Source organism: Fundulus heteroclitus, chromosome 4 (genome assembly GCF_011125445.2).
Source record: "Fundulus heteroclitus isolate FHET01 chromosome 4, MU-UCD_Fhet_4.1, whole genome shotgun sequence".
Lineage (NCBI taxonomy): Eukaryota > Metazoa > Chordata > Actinopteri > Cyprinodontiformes > Fundulidae > Fundulus > Fundulus heteroclitus.
This window is the reverse complement of record NC_046364.1, coordinates 29,708,856-29,722,683: the sequence shown is the minus strand read 5'-3', so window position 1 is coordinate 29,722,683 and position 13,828 is coordinate 29,708,856. Positions and strand designations below refer to the sequence as shown.

At 39.8% G+C, this 13,828-nt stretch overlaps 1 long non-coding RNA gene across 5 annotated transcripts in view; it reads left to right on the top strand.

The window, feature by feature from the left end:
- LOC110369171 overlaps positions 1-12,779 on the top strand; it is a 77,361-nt gene extending 64,582 nt beyond the window's left edge. For 3 of the 5 annotated variants that reach the window (XR_004930927.1, XR_004930926.1, XR_004930924.1), the window contains one exon: positions 10,321-12,776. This is a non-coding gene — a long non-coding RNA (uncharacterized LOC110369171). Of the gene's footprint in view, positions 1-10,320 lie in introns of all 5 variants that reach the window. The other 2 variants (XR_004930928.1, XR_004930925.1) reach the window with 2 other exon arrangements.
- Positions 12,780-13,828: the final 1,049 nt, after the last annotated feature.

Below are 13,828 nucleotides of genomic sequence, written 5' to 3'. Positions count from 1 at the left end.
TCATGATGTGCATAATACTGATTTTGTGAAATTCAATCATTATTTGAAAAAAGCCTGTTCACAACCAATGAGGGCATTTTGGTTTCTGAGAAAAAAGAAAAATCAAATTGGTGTCTCATATTTTAAACAAAGGCAGCTAATGTTATACATGGTATTTGGGTTGTTTATTCCTTTAAAAACATGATTAAAATCCAGACATTGTTCTGATGAGCAGCTTACTTTTAATAAGCAGGTAATTGCAAAAGTGAAATGATTTGAGTCTCTCCTTAAATGATCTCAAATGTTTTAAAAAGCTCCTTTTGTTGTGGAGATGTAGCAGCTCTACTTTGAGCTTACCCCTCGCTATTTCTCTATGGCTGAGTCCAGCCACCCTCTGCGGTAAGTCCACTTCATCCCCTTGTTTCGGGATTTCTTTGTTTTGGGAATAATCCATATCCCATGACCTTAGGTGAGGTTCAGAATGTAGACTGACCCATAAATCGAAAGCGTTGCTTTTTGGCACAGCTCAGTCTTTGTGACGTGGTCACCTAACGGCAATTTGCGTGTTCAATCCGAGCTAGGTTCCTCTGGCTGGTTGTGCATGTTCACTTATTTTGTTTATATATCTAGTTAGCTTTGGTTTCAGCCGTTTATTGTAGCTCCACTGCTCTTACTGTATTCTTTGAAAATAGTTCAGATTCCCAAGTAGCAAACTTTCTAACAAGTTTGTGATAAGAAGAGCAAGGCTTCAGAAGAAATAAATAAGACAGTGCATATGTGAGATTCTTTCACACGATGGTGGAAGAACAGGTAGGACAGTCTTGAGCACAGTTATTCAAAAAGTGACTTGGTGTTTCTTACCTTCATTTCCGGAAAAATCGTCCACTATATCTTTAAATTCCTCTGTTTGAGGCAGAGACTGACCCCAAACCCAGAAGGGGCATTCCACATCTTTCTGGTCTGGATCCATTGCCTCAGACTTAGAGGAGCTGACTCATGTCCACTTAACACTCAGCAGCAAACTGCTCCAGTGCATGCTGGAGGTCATGTCCTGAAAAAGTACACAGAACCACATCATCTGCAAAAAGGAAAAGAGGATGACTTGAGGTTCCCAGACCAGACACCCTACTCTCCACAACTATGTTTTGAGATCCTTTGACTGAATACTTCTAGTGCGTCGGTGATAAGGGACAGCTGTGGTCGTCCAACACCCACTGGGAACAAGCTCAACTCTGTGCCAAGAGAGCAGACACTGAACTTGCAAGGGGCATACACGGATTGGAAAGCCCTTAAAAGCCACCCACCCAATATTCCCGCAACACCCTACACAAATTTCAAATGCGCAAAACACATGTAAATGGAAGAAGCATACACCCATGATCCCCTCAGAAATTGTGTGTGGGCAAAGCTCTGGTCCACTGTTACACAGCCGGGATAAAAGCCACATTGCTTCTCCTGGATCCGAGGTTCAGCTATCAGTCAGTGCCGCCTCTCCAACACCCCAGAGTAAGATTTTCCATGGAGGCTGAAATGTTTGATCTCTTGACAATTGTAATACACTCTCCGGTCCCCTTTATATATATATATATATGGAGTCTGCCGCTCCAGCAGTGTTATACCAGTCTTCAATGTGACATTCAAGAGGTGTGTCACCCATACCAACCCTCAGAAAGTCAGGCTAAAACTCATCCACACCTGTTGTCCTGCCACCAGGGATTTTTTAACTACCTGGGCAACCTCTTCTGCAGTAAGGGAATCATATTTTCCCGAGTCTTCAGGCTCTACCTCCTTTGCGGAAGACCAGATTGAGCACATCTTCAAAGTTCTCCTCCCACTGCCTGGCGAAGTCCTGAGTGGCTGAGTTTTGGCTTCTGGGTCTTGGTCAGGCTCTGCCTGATGAAGAAGCTAAAGGAAGCCCACTCCATGTGGGCCCACCACCTGCAAGGAGAATGTCAAAATCAGGTGCCATACAAATGGGTGAAAGTGGAGGCCTTGACATGCAATTTTCTATTGTTAAAAAAATATTGACATGGATTGAATGCATTATGAAGAGTTGTCATATGTTTTAGATAATTTTGATACTAAACATTTTTTACTAGTATCAAATAATCATTTTCTCCTTATTTCAAAAATAATAGTAGCCAGAAGGGCTAGAATACAGTGATAGTACATAGTCCATTACGTTACTGTCATAGTCCAGTGACTTTGCTTACCTTCCAAAAGAGGGACAGCAAATCTATACAACCTGTCTGTGTCTACATGTTTCCTGCTTTTGTTGGGTTGACTCCAGAGACCTCAGTGACAAAGAAAAAAGCTTTCAGACAGAGCAGGAATGTTCCTGGAGTGGTTCATCTAAAGCACAGGTCAATAGAAACACTCAGCAGCACATCACAGACACTAAAAAACAAAGAAGCTTCATAACTCCAAGGACTCTGTTGTCTGTCATGGTGGAGATTTTTATTTTTCTCGTTCTGGGATTAGCATAGGATTCGATGTGTTTGTCTGACAAATGGTCGGTGATTTCCAGCTGTGAAATCAGTAGCCTGAGAGTCTTGGAGAACCAACACATCAGTGTTCAAAGCCCAGCACCCTCCCAAAGTGGATGCACTGGATCATGTTGCTAATGAAGCTTTGGCACAATGTCCTTGCAGTCTCAGAGCAGAGGTTCTCCTTTACATACAAATGCATTTAGCACATCGCTTGTTCTTCTCCCACAATGACCCTCTCTTTAGTCTGCTCAGCTGCAGCTAACCTGTGTGCCCCATCAATGACTGATGGCAAAAGCTTGTTAACGCTGAAGTCACATTTCTGTAGTAGCTGGGGAAATGTTGAGGCTGGCAAAAAGGATCCATAATCAAAGGACAATGAAAGACATAGGAAAAAAAATTCTCCACTCCCTGGAGTAGTTTGGTCATCCAGAGTTTACAAACTTTCCACACAGAAGACCCAAGGACTTTGCCTCCCGTGTCCAGACAGACAGATAAGTGTTTGTCTCTGTTACTGGTGACAGACAGCCCACGGGACCTGTCTCCAAAACTATGGTACGACAGAAACTTTCAGCTCATTCTAAATAAAATATGAATTCAATGTGTTGATTCTGAAAGGGTTGCTTATTGATGGAATCATATCTCACTGCCAAAGCAATCTGCTTTTCCTCAGCCAGCATCTCCTTGCCTTAGAGTAAGCCCAGCTTGTGTTACCTGGTATTTTCTTGCAACACATTCTTAGCCCACATCCTCTTAAATTGAAAGCAGGGAAATTGGAGCTGATTGAAGGGATTCGTTTTTGGTGATAGAAGGACAGGAGCGGTGTGAGAGTACGGAGAGAAAGATGTGAACCCAATCTGCCGCGTGTTGACTGTACTGATTAGGGGCTTGTGCTAAGAAGAGCCTCTCTATCCCCTCATTCCTTCTGTTTACTTTTTACTTTCTGTTAACCTCACAACTCCTTTCAACACCAGCATCCTTCTCATCTCACCCTCAGCTGGATCACCTGCATCACAGGAGGCGCGTGCCTTTGTTTGGCATTCAGACCAATTAAGAAGATTACAGCTTAACTTGGGCTAGAATAAGCAAGTTAGCGCTTTCTTTGCAGAAGTGCCATAAGCCGTGTTAAGCAATATAAGGAGAGTGGTGAAACGTAGAAACATTTTAAACATTCTTTATAAGTGGGTATTTGCGGAATGGGTCCCACATTAGATAAACCTGACTGTAAACTGTAGCCCATTGAGGCCTGCTGGGTAACTGGAACAATGTCCGGCTAATGTTTTGCAGCATTATGGAAATCTGCAGAGTGCAATGGTTGCAGCACTGGCATAAGAAGCTAACTAGAGCCCTGGGTACCTGTACACAGATAAATAAGGGGTGTAATAGCAAAAGTGAAGCTAGGAATATAACACACATATTCTCACACAGCATGTTTGTTTATTTCTGATATCTAAAGTTCTGGTCTGGATGCGGGTTGGGGGTTGGTGAAATAACACATTCAGCCTATTGCCCTCAGCGGCCGGTTTCCCAGCTTTCATTAAGTGTCATTACCAGTACTTTCAAAAAGCTGGCCAGCCTGAGACTTGACATCCCATCTGCAGATAGTTGTCCATGCATATGGATGTATTTCTGATCCCTCTTATCCACCACTGAGGAGGGGGAATTAAGGCAGCAAGAGGAAGAGGACAGACCTTAAAGGCGGCATCCATATCTGACTGTTATGGCAAAGATGAAACTAATAATTATTCTCATGGTCACTTATCATCCTTTGCCTGTAGTTTTCAGAATCTCACTCACGTTATCGACATTTGCAGAATGTTATTTTATTTCCTTTCATTTTCGTGACCGCATGGGTTATATACACCCATTTCTGTCTGATCAAATGTATTTAATTTTCTTGCCAGAAATGGTATTTTCATTTCTGCCTGTGTAAAATATCTGCAGTATACTTTTCTAAATTGTGAATTTAAAGCAGCATGGTATTCATTAGCAATTTGCCATTGTTGTTCTGTTCCTTTGAGGCCGTCTCATGATTGATGGGAGAGCTTGTTGTGTTTATTTGTATATCGGGGTCTGAAAAATTCATATGGTATGCTTTTTCGAGCAGAAGTTATCGAGATTTGGTGTAAATGGTACTTGGGATTAGATTTTCACAGCAGATTGCTGTTATTAAGGGAAAAAAGCCTACCCCTTTGAGCAGTCATCTTCCTGGGAGGCAATCCATTTCTCTTTCACGCAGCCCCGAGTGCCGGACCAGGCTCTTAATGCACTGAAGCAAAAGTGCTTCGGTCCGCAACCTTTCACGCCTTCAGCTCTCCTTTATGTGATTGAATAGTTAATAACTATAAGTCGCCTTTGAAAGCTTTGTCCCTCCGTCTTTCTGAGGCACTGCTTGTCTTTATGTCTGCTTGGTTGCTATACCTGCCAGCTGATCTGTCTGTCTGCTTGCCCCAGATGGCAAGTCGACTGTTAGCCCTCCTCCTCCTCACCAGCCCCTCGGACTTTTATCTTTGTGTCCTGCCTCACTGGCATCCTGTGTGTCTGACTGTCTTGGTCTGTACATCCGAATTCTGAGAGCTGTGGATCTCCTTTTTTTTTTTTTATCTTGCGCTTCCTGTTTATCTTCCTGTACATTTACACAAACCGACAGACTCCCTCACACAGCTCATTAGCTCATCCCACGCTCACAGCTCTGGCAGAATGTGACCCTGCCTAATTGTGTACCATGCTCATTTGTTCTCCCTGCATGATGTGACTATTGCTTATTTATTCTCCCCAGGGTTTCCATCCCACATTAAAATGATTGACTCATTTCATTCACTGCACATTTTCAAGCTTTATTCAATAAGCTCATTTCTCCTGGCTTTCAAATCCGTCCTTTTGCAATTGCTTAAAAGTTCTAATGTTACCGAGGCACATTTGAATTCACAGTCGGGTTTGTTTCTTCAGCTAATTATCTGAGTTGTGGAATAATTTTGCACGTGTGATGTTTTCTTTCCGGTGGAACTGAGCCGCACAAAAGGCCAGACATTAACAATGCAGCCGGAATAGCTGAGGAGCCAATTGTGTACACAAAGCTGGCAGATGCGGTCAACAAGAAGCTTAAGAGGGATTGGGACGCTGTTGAAGCTCTGCCAGAATAAGCAGAGCAAATTTGCATTCTGTTAAAATTTATGTCTGCTTACGGACCTGTTTTCCAAATGAAAACGCCATCAACCAATCATGTAATAGGGGAATGTTTTGACAAAAAAAAGAAGCCTAACAACCTTTTGAAGTCAAGGGACTTTGGCAGCATTGTTAGTTTCTGTGATTTTCCCTCTTTTTTTTTCTCCTGTTGACAGTCAGTGTTTTCTCCCTGAAGCGTCTGTATATCGACCAAGCCTCAGTGACACCACACCTGCTGCAAAAGTGCTCTGTGCGATGCTAGGTCAGCTGAGAGTAAAATATGTTAGTGACACGTAAAAACACTGTGTAACAGAGGTTAAAAAGGCAGCATCAGAACTGGGTACTGAGCATTTCACTTTGGACCCAAAGCAAAGCAGAAATGTTACAGCTGTGGATTGACAAAGTGTGTTGAATCAGATTTTTGTGTTTAAACACAAGGAGTATTTCATTTAACTAAAGATCTTTGGAGCTGAACGATTAAGAACTTTTAAAAACATTTATCATTAGAATAACAGAAATTGTGAGTCATACTGCTCTCTCCATGTCCAACCTGAATACCCTTATATCCTGTTCTTTATTTGATTACTTCTGTTAGAGACCAAAAGAGGTGAAGTACGACTGGAGGACAAATAAGAAAACTTAAGTACTTCTCTACTAAAAAATATCTGTCATCCTTTTTGTGATTTGAAAAAGCCTGCAAAGGAAAAATTGGTGCAACCTCCCTCATATGTCTTTTATTAAGCCCTCTCTTTGTTCTCAGTGTAGATTTTAGGAAGAGTTTGAAACTATTTGAGATTGATTTTTGTGTCACAGGCAGTACAACAGAGGTTAAGCACAAATTAGACAAACAAGATAAGTGCTTTGATGGGAAGAGTGTAAACATGTGGAATGGATCTTCACTCGTCAAAGGACTGCAAAGATAAAGAGCTCAGCAGAGCAAAATGGTATTCAAGAAACTTTTATACATGCGTACAAAAAGGACTGGAACAGTTCATAAAATCCATTAATTTTGGTTCAGTTTAGATTTTTTAAATCTATTTTGTCAACTCTCCAGAAATACCATTCATTAGTGTCTCTTACTGTAACACATTGCAAAGACTACGCTAAACGTTGTGTAAAATTATTTGGTGAGTAAGCTTTTTGAAATTATCTTAATTTTTAAGCATTTTTTTTTTAACTCTGAGCTTATTAAGCATATCAGGTATGTGTGCGGTGATGGAGGTTCTGGTGAAAGTGATCAACACCCTATATCAAGGTTAGGCATCTTCTATTCCTCAGTAAAAAAGGAGGTGCCAAAAAAAGAGATTTAACTCACCCTGAAATTAAACATTGTTAAAAGTATTTCTGATTGGCCACAACACTCTTTAAATTGCCAAGATATTGAGACACAATGACAAAACCATCAAACATTTTGTAGCAAATGGTCCACAGACTTGCAAGAAAGGTGTTGAGGAAAAAAAATTAAATTACCTGTGAAAGTTGTGAGAAGAATCAAACATGATCATACCAGAGATCCTATTCTGATATTCTAGAACGGCAACATACTTTGAGTACCCAAAAAGACTATGTTCTGAGAGAAATTCCTAAGGTATGGAAGGCAGAAACCAAACCCCTACTAAACCAGACGTTGAAATGTCAAGACTGGGCCTATAAAATCAAGGAAAGTAACAAATGGATGGACTCTTGGCTGGATCAGTCACAGACACAAAGCTCCACTTTGACTCATATGACAACAAGGTATAGACAGGGATTGTTAAAAAAAAAAAGCTAGTTTGACCTTTTCAGGTTGAAGGTGGACTCAACATTCAATTCCCGAACCAACTGTCTGTTTTCAGAATCCACTTTCCTGAATCTTTTTAAAAAGACCATGCTTTTTATGAGGGACAGTTCTCCGTCGCATGCATTGAACTACTCCACTGTGTGGTTAACCAGGACATACCTTAAACCAGAAAAAATACTGACATGGTCCGCTTCATCAACTGACCTAAACCCTATTGAGAACTTATGCTCCCTTTTTAAATGAGAAATTACTGCTGAAGAAAAGTAGCACACCCCGTGAACGATGTCCGGCTGCGGTTACTGCTGAACAAAAAGCTGATCAACAGATCAAAAAAATTGACAGACTCCATTAAAGGAAGGTTTGTGACTGTGAAAAGAAAAGCTATATTGGTCAATGACTTTTGTGCTTTTTGAAATGTCAGGAATTTTTATTTGTAGATTTTGAATTATTCCTCTCACAAAAAAAGAAAGGTGGAATTAGAAAATGTTTTTTCTTTTTCTTTTATTTACCTGCATCATAATTCATTGCACTGATATCCCACCAATAACTGTGCACACCTGAAAAAGCTGAAAGCTCACTTTTACGGTCTTAAAATGCAAGTTTGAGGTTTATGAACATCTTTGGATTTACTGACAGTACTGTAGGTATTCAATATCAAAATTAATCCTCAAAAATACAGCCTGTCTAATAATTGGACACATACTGCATAATGTTGGACATACTGTGTTCAGCCACAATAATAAGTTCTGTGGGAAATATAACCTTCAAACCTTATTTATTTTTTTTTTAAACAATTGTGATAAACAAAAGCAAACCAAACTGTTCAACCTAAAAAACATATCATTTCAAGCTGTGGTTCCATAGTCGTTCCTCAAGACCTGTTTTCCTGCATGTGTAAGACATTTTACTGAGTCAACACCGTGGAATATAGTGATGGTTCATTACCAGGTCTCTGCAGAACTTAATGACCTGCTGACATGTGGCTTCAAGCATTTCAATCAGCTGTCCTGGAACAGGGACACATTGAGATTAAACAGGACACTTGACTTTGAGGACTGGGTTTGGAGCTGGAAAAGGATAAAGGCAAATACTGAAAGTCTGTCATCTTCGGGTCTATGTGCAGGAATGCATGAAAAACAAATGATTCTGTGGAGCTAATTTATTCAAATGTATGATGAGGGATTGCATACAGTCCATGTTAAATGTAGCCGTTGCCCTGTACACAGGCCTTTTGGCAATCAGACAGTCCCAGGTGGGCTTTTGTACAGAAAGAACAATAAAATACAGTGTTAAGATATTAATAAAAAAACTGTCAATAAAACAACTTTCAATAAAGTTAAAACAGAAAAGAAATTACACATGGTCAAAACTATTTAGTGAAAGATTAAATCAATTACTTTCAAAGAATGTCCCCACTAGATAAAATATGGCCTAAAAAAAGACAAAACAATAAAACTGCTTATACCTATAAGTGCACATTTCTGCTGAGCCAACCTAGTCTTGCAAGCTTTTCCTAAAAGTTAAAATTGACAATAGACTTTAAATGAGCAGGAAATGTGTTCCAGAGCTTTGCTACACTGACAGTGAATGCTTTCTGATCCTTGGAGGGGCTAGAGCATTCAAAAATCTACATCACGTTTTAAATGATAACATTTTTTCAATTGTTTTAAATGACCAAATAAATAAATGTAAAAAATATAACCTATGAAATTCACAGAACTCAAGAATTGACATTCTTGTTACATATCGTAGAGATGGTCTTTAAACCTATTTACAAGGAGATTTAATGATCAATTATAAAGGGACTGACTAAAATATAGAGGTTGGCTTGATTCCAGACTGTTGGAACATAAGACAAATATGAAAATATGATTGAAATATGATTTAGAAACAATGCACATTCAAATGTATTCTTTGTGCCATCTCAAAATCGACCCAATTGATTTTTAATGCTTTAAACATGATTTTAATGCAGCTTTTATTCAACTAAGAATCTGGCCTTATCCCCAGATAGTTATCTTGCTTGTCACCCTTAATTCTTACCTGGAGTAAGGTAGAAAGATTTTTTTTTTTATTACAGAAAAACAACAACTTTGTTTTTCTTACTTTCACATGATCTCAGTTACATTTCTGAAAGATGTCTTCTGTAAACCTGCCAAGTAGGGATGTAATGCTTCATCTCGTCTTTGCATTGCACTCTTTAAAAAAAAAGAGATCCCACTCCTCCTTATTGTTGCCAGCATTTATTTTTATTTTTCCATTCTTAAACTGGAGCTGCTTATCACGGAGCTTTCTTTTCTTTGGGTGCTCGTCACAACAAAAACATCAACCCACTGATAGTACGTCGCTAACTGATGACGTTCACTAACGCACAAAATCTGACCATTTGTGTATAACATTTGCACAGAAATATGTGCATTCCTATTAATAAACAAATAAAATCCTAAAAAAAATACATATAAAATACTCCCTGCTGTATTTTGAATTAAATAATTAAATTGAATAATTATCATGCTTTGCAGGTCAGTGCATTAAACTGTCAATTGTTTGCACACATCTAAAGCTTTTTTTATCCTTGATTGAGGGAAATTACTCTGCAGTGGTTAAAATAATGTGATTTGTCTTTATAATGTGTTAATTTCATGGATCAAATATTTACTACTAAGTAGCACTTACTATTACTACTATTACTATTTAGGCAAATGTATTTATTTATTTGTTTACAACCAGCACAAAAACTAGTATTTCTGCTTAAATTACAAGATTGACTTTTGACAATAGCAGGAAGAAGTAAAACTAAACAGAGCCCCGGTCTTCGTGATCCGCACATAAAGATGAACTTCCCGTGTTTCTTACAGCTTTTCGTGATCTTTGATCATCCAGTTATTTTAGTCTGTTGTTCTTTTGCAGGGATTTGACTACAAGAGGAGTGCTGATTGCTAGAGGAGAGCCAGCTGGGGAATCAAAATCTTCTAACCTTTGTTTTCCATCAGATGCTATGGTTGCAGAGTTGGAAGACGGTCTGCTGAAGATTTTATCCCTGCGGGGACCTTGTCCTTGTGCAGACTACACGTACGGTTCTGGAAATGACTTTGATTGAGAAGATTATAGGACTCAAAGGACATTCAATTATCAGTGAAAATAACCAAAACATGTGACCATATTGAAGCTCTGTAGTCTGGATTGGGTTCCCCGCTGAAAAGGAAATAGTTTTGAAGTCGAGTCAGATTGCCCCATGGACCAGTTTAAAATATGAAAATGCATAAAATCAACAAAGGCTGCTGTAACTCCATTATCATGAATGTGCAGTTAGTGTCCTTGCTACTCCTTCTGTGTAGACTTACATTTTTTCCTGATTATTTTATGCCAGATTATTTTCAAATTCTTGTACTTTTAGCTTTTATATTTATTTTATGTACTGAACTTAAGTTTATCTGTTGTATTTCTGTATGTTGACATCTACAAAAGAAGGCACGCTCCAGTCACATACAACAACTGCTCCTAAAGTAACATGCCCACAAGGCAAAACAGCCAAAATCTTAATGAGTCCAGCCAGAAAGAAAAGAAATTTCAGCAAAATAAAAGAATAATAAAGGTATCAAACCCTTAACAAGTCTGCCTTTGTTCTTCCACTCCACCCACCACAAGCAGGCATCGCTGCAGCTCTGAGGGCAGCTCTGAGAGTTCCATGCCCACCGGCCTTCAATCACATGGGATGTCTGAGTTTGACAGTATAAAGTCTTTCTTCTAGAACAAAATAAGACCCCTAAGCAATAGTGGATGAGCCGTTAGTAACTATGCACTCCATAGGGAAGTAGATCAAGCTTGGTAGTACAGTACACACAAAGTGCTGGTTAGGGATAAAACAATGGACCCTTGAAGACAGGACTAGATGCCACAACACTCCCCCGATTCTTGCCGTCTGCTTCTCTGCAAATGTATCGTTGTTCTTTTTAAACTGACATGTAAAACAAAGTAGCACTTTTAATTTGTATATTAAAAGCGTTAACTATGTCATCTTACACTGTTTCGAAGATGCAAGTGTTGTCTTCTACCAGCATCACCCGGTCTTTCTGCAGAGCTGAGTACGAGATCATAGAGGTTATGAGGATGTTTTTTGTTTTTTTTTAAAGGGTAGCAGTGAGTAAGTTGTTCACTTCCTAGGATGGATTGATTTAGTCTTGACACCAAGATGTTTCTTCTTGTTGCTGAGTCGATATTCTACTTACTTCCAGCATTACATTCAATCTTCCAACACTTTGGGTGTCTGAAGAGCACCAAGTATTATTATTAATACAATGGAACTTTGCACAATATCGTATTTATATGTGGTCTCCATCCGGCTATATGTTACAGTGGAAATCCTACAAAGGGTCAGCTATTGTCTTGAAATACTTGAACTTGTAATAAACATGAGAATGTGTTTCTTTTTCATCAAAACTACAGGTAGTGTTGTTATTGTTTGGTTTCTGACTGACAATCTTTTATCAGCACCAACTCATGCAATGTGGGGAGCATCACTGGCCCAGAGCTCAGTCACTATGATTATGGTAACACTTTGACACAATGATGACACAGCTAACCCCCAAGGAGGGGAATTCAACCCTAGGAACACCATTAGCATGGTCAAGCATGGTGATGAGAATATCATTCTTGTTTTTATGGCCAATACGACAAGCCACCCAATCAATATATACTGTATTGCCTAATGAAAAAAGAAGACTGTCAAGATCCTCAGCAACATCAAGCACTGTGCGAAGAATCTCGGTCTTGGGCGGGAGTTAAAAATTAGGGTGATTGCAAAGAGGTTTTCCAACCCAAAGAATTGGAAGTTAACACAATGAACGGTCAACGGGATTACTGAAAACATGCAGGTTTGTCAGAAATGAGAAGTGTTCGATTGCTGTAAAACTATTAAGATGGTGCTCCATAGTTTTCCAGTTTGTTACCTTAAGACCAGACTCCTACAACTGAATGAGGCTTGTCGACTATTTTGGCCATGTGACTCTGGAGTGTTTTAAATTAATTCATAACTCGCAAAAATAACTTATTGAAGATGTGAACGGAGACGACAAAATACTTCAGTAACAAGGTGTTCAGTTTGTGCTGGGAAATCACAATTTGTGACTTTTAAGTTGGGAAAGTGTAAAGGACCACCCTGAAGTCAGAATTCCTGATTGGAAAGCTCAATGTCCCAATCAGGCCCTAAATTCAATATCCAATAGACCCACAATAGTCGTCAAACCCAAGTGACAGCAAGGAACAAAGGTTGTAAGTGGTGTGTATCTCTGGTGTCGTATTTTAAAGGTATACTATGCAACCGGGGTTGCCTCCAGCGAGGCTCCCCCCAGAGGGCGAAAGTAAAAGTGCACTGTGGTAAAGATGCTCAGCTGTTCTGGTTTCTCCGTCAAGCCAGGCGCGGTTGTTTTGAGCTTAGCAGACAGGCGAACGCAACGAAAAGTCGAAAAAACGGCAGTACAAACAATGACTAACACAGTGAAAGTATGAATATTAGGGTTTCCCCCAGCGCTATCTTGGCGAGGTAGCGCTGGGGGAACATTCCAAAAAAAAAAAAAAAAAAAAAAAAAAACTAACATGATATGCTTGCATGTTTATTTGACGTTAACACGCGGTTCTTTGTTGTTGCTTTCGCGCATGCATATAGTGAATGGCACTATATGCCATATGCCCCCCCGCTCCGCCAGTCGGTCCCGCAAAACTTGACATGGGCTTTCGCTGTTTTCTCGCTGGTTCCGTCATGATAACTGCACAAATATCGCCACTGCGCTAGCAACGAGCATTCCTTTCACTGGGGGCGTGTAGCAGTTCTCGCCGTAAAGCAAGACCGACTCTCGCGGTGCACGAGACTTCTGAGCCTGTAGGTGCGGGCCAAGGGCTCCTGCAATTGCAAGTACGGTATTTCCCCTACAGACCACCAGGGCGGCCGAGAAAACCTTTGTTCGACCTGAAATGACTCATTTAATCATCCAAAACGGTATGGAACACATTAATTAACCGAAAAATGTTGCATAGTATGCCTTTAAGCACCTGAGAAGATGTTTACTTTTTCATGAAAAGGATCTCTGCTAGTATCTAACCAGGCTTCTGATTGCCCAGATAGTACCGTACAGTCAATTAATAAACACGTTGCTACAGTCCTTAAATGCATGAATCGGAGAGAAATATCTTGCTAATAGATTGAGCTGAAAAGTAGTTAGCAGCACAATGACCACATTCCAGGTTTCAACCGGGAAGTGACGCTATCACCGGATCCAAATTCTGTTGAAAATCAAATGCAGCTAGACTAAAACTCAGTGGCACTGTTCGTCCCGAGGGATTGCTGATCCATAGCAAACAATGCATGTTTTCTAAGGAACATTTGCATTAGCATTATTAAATCTATTTAATAAGAACAAAA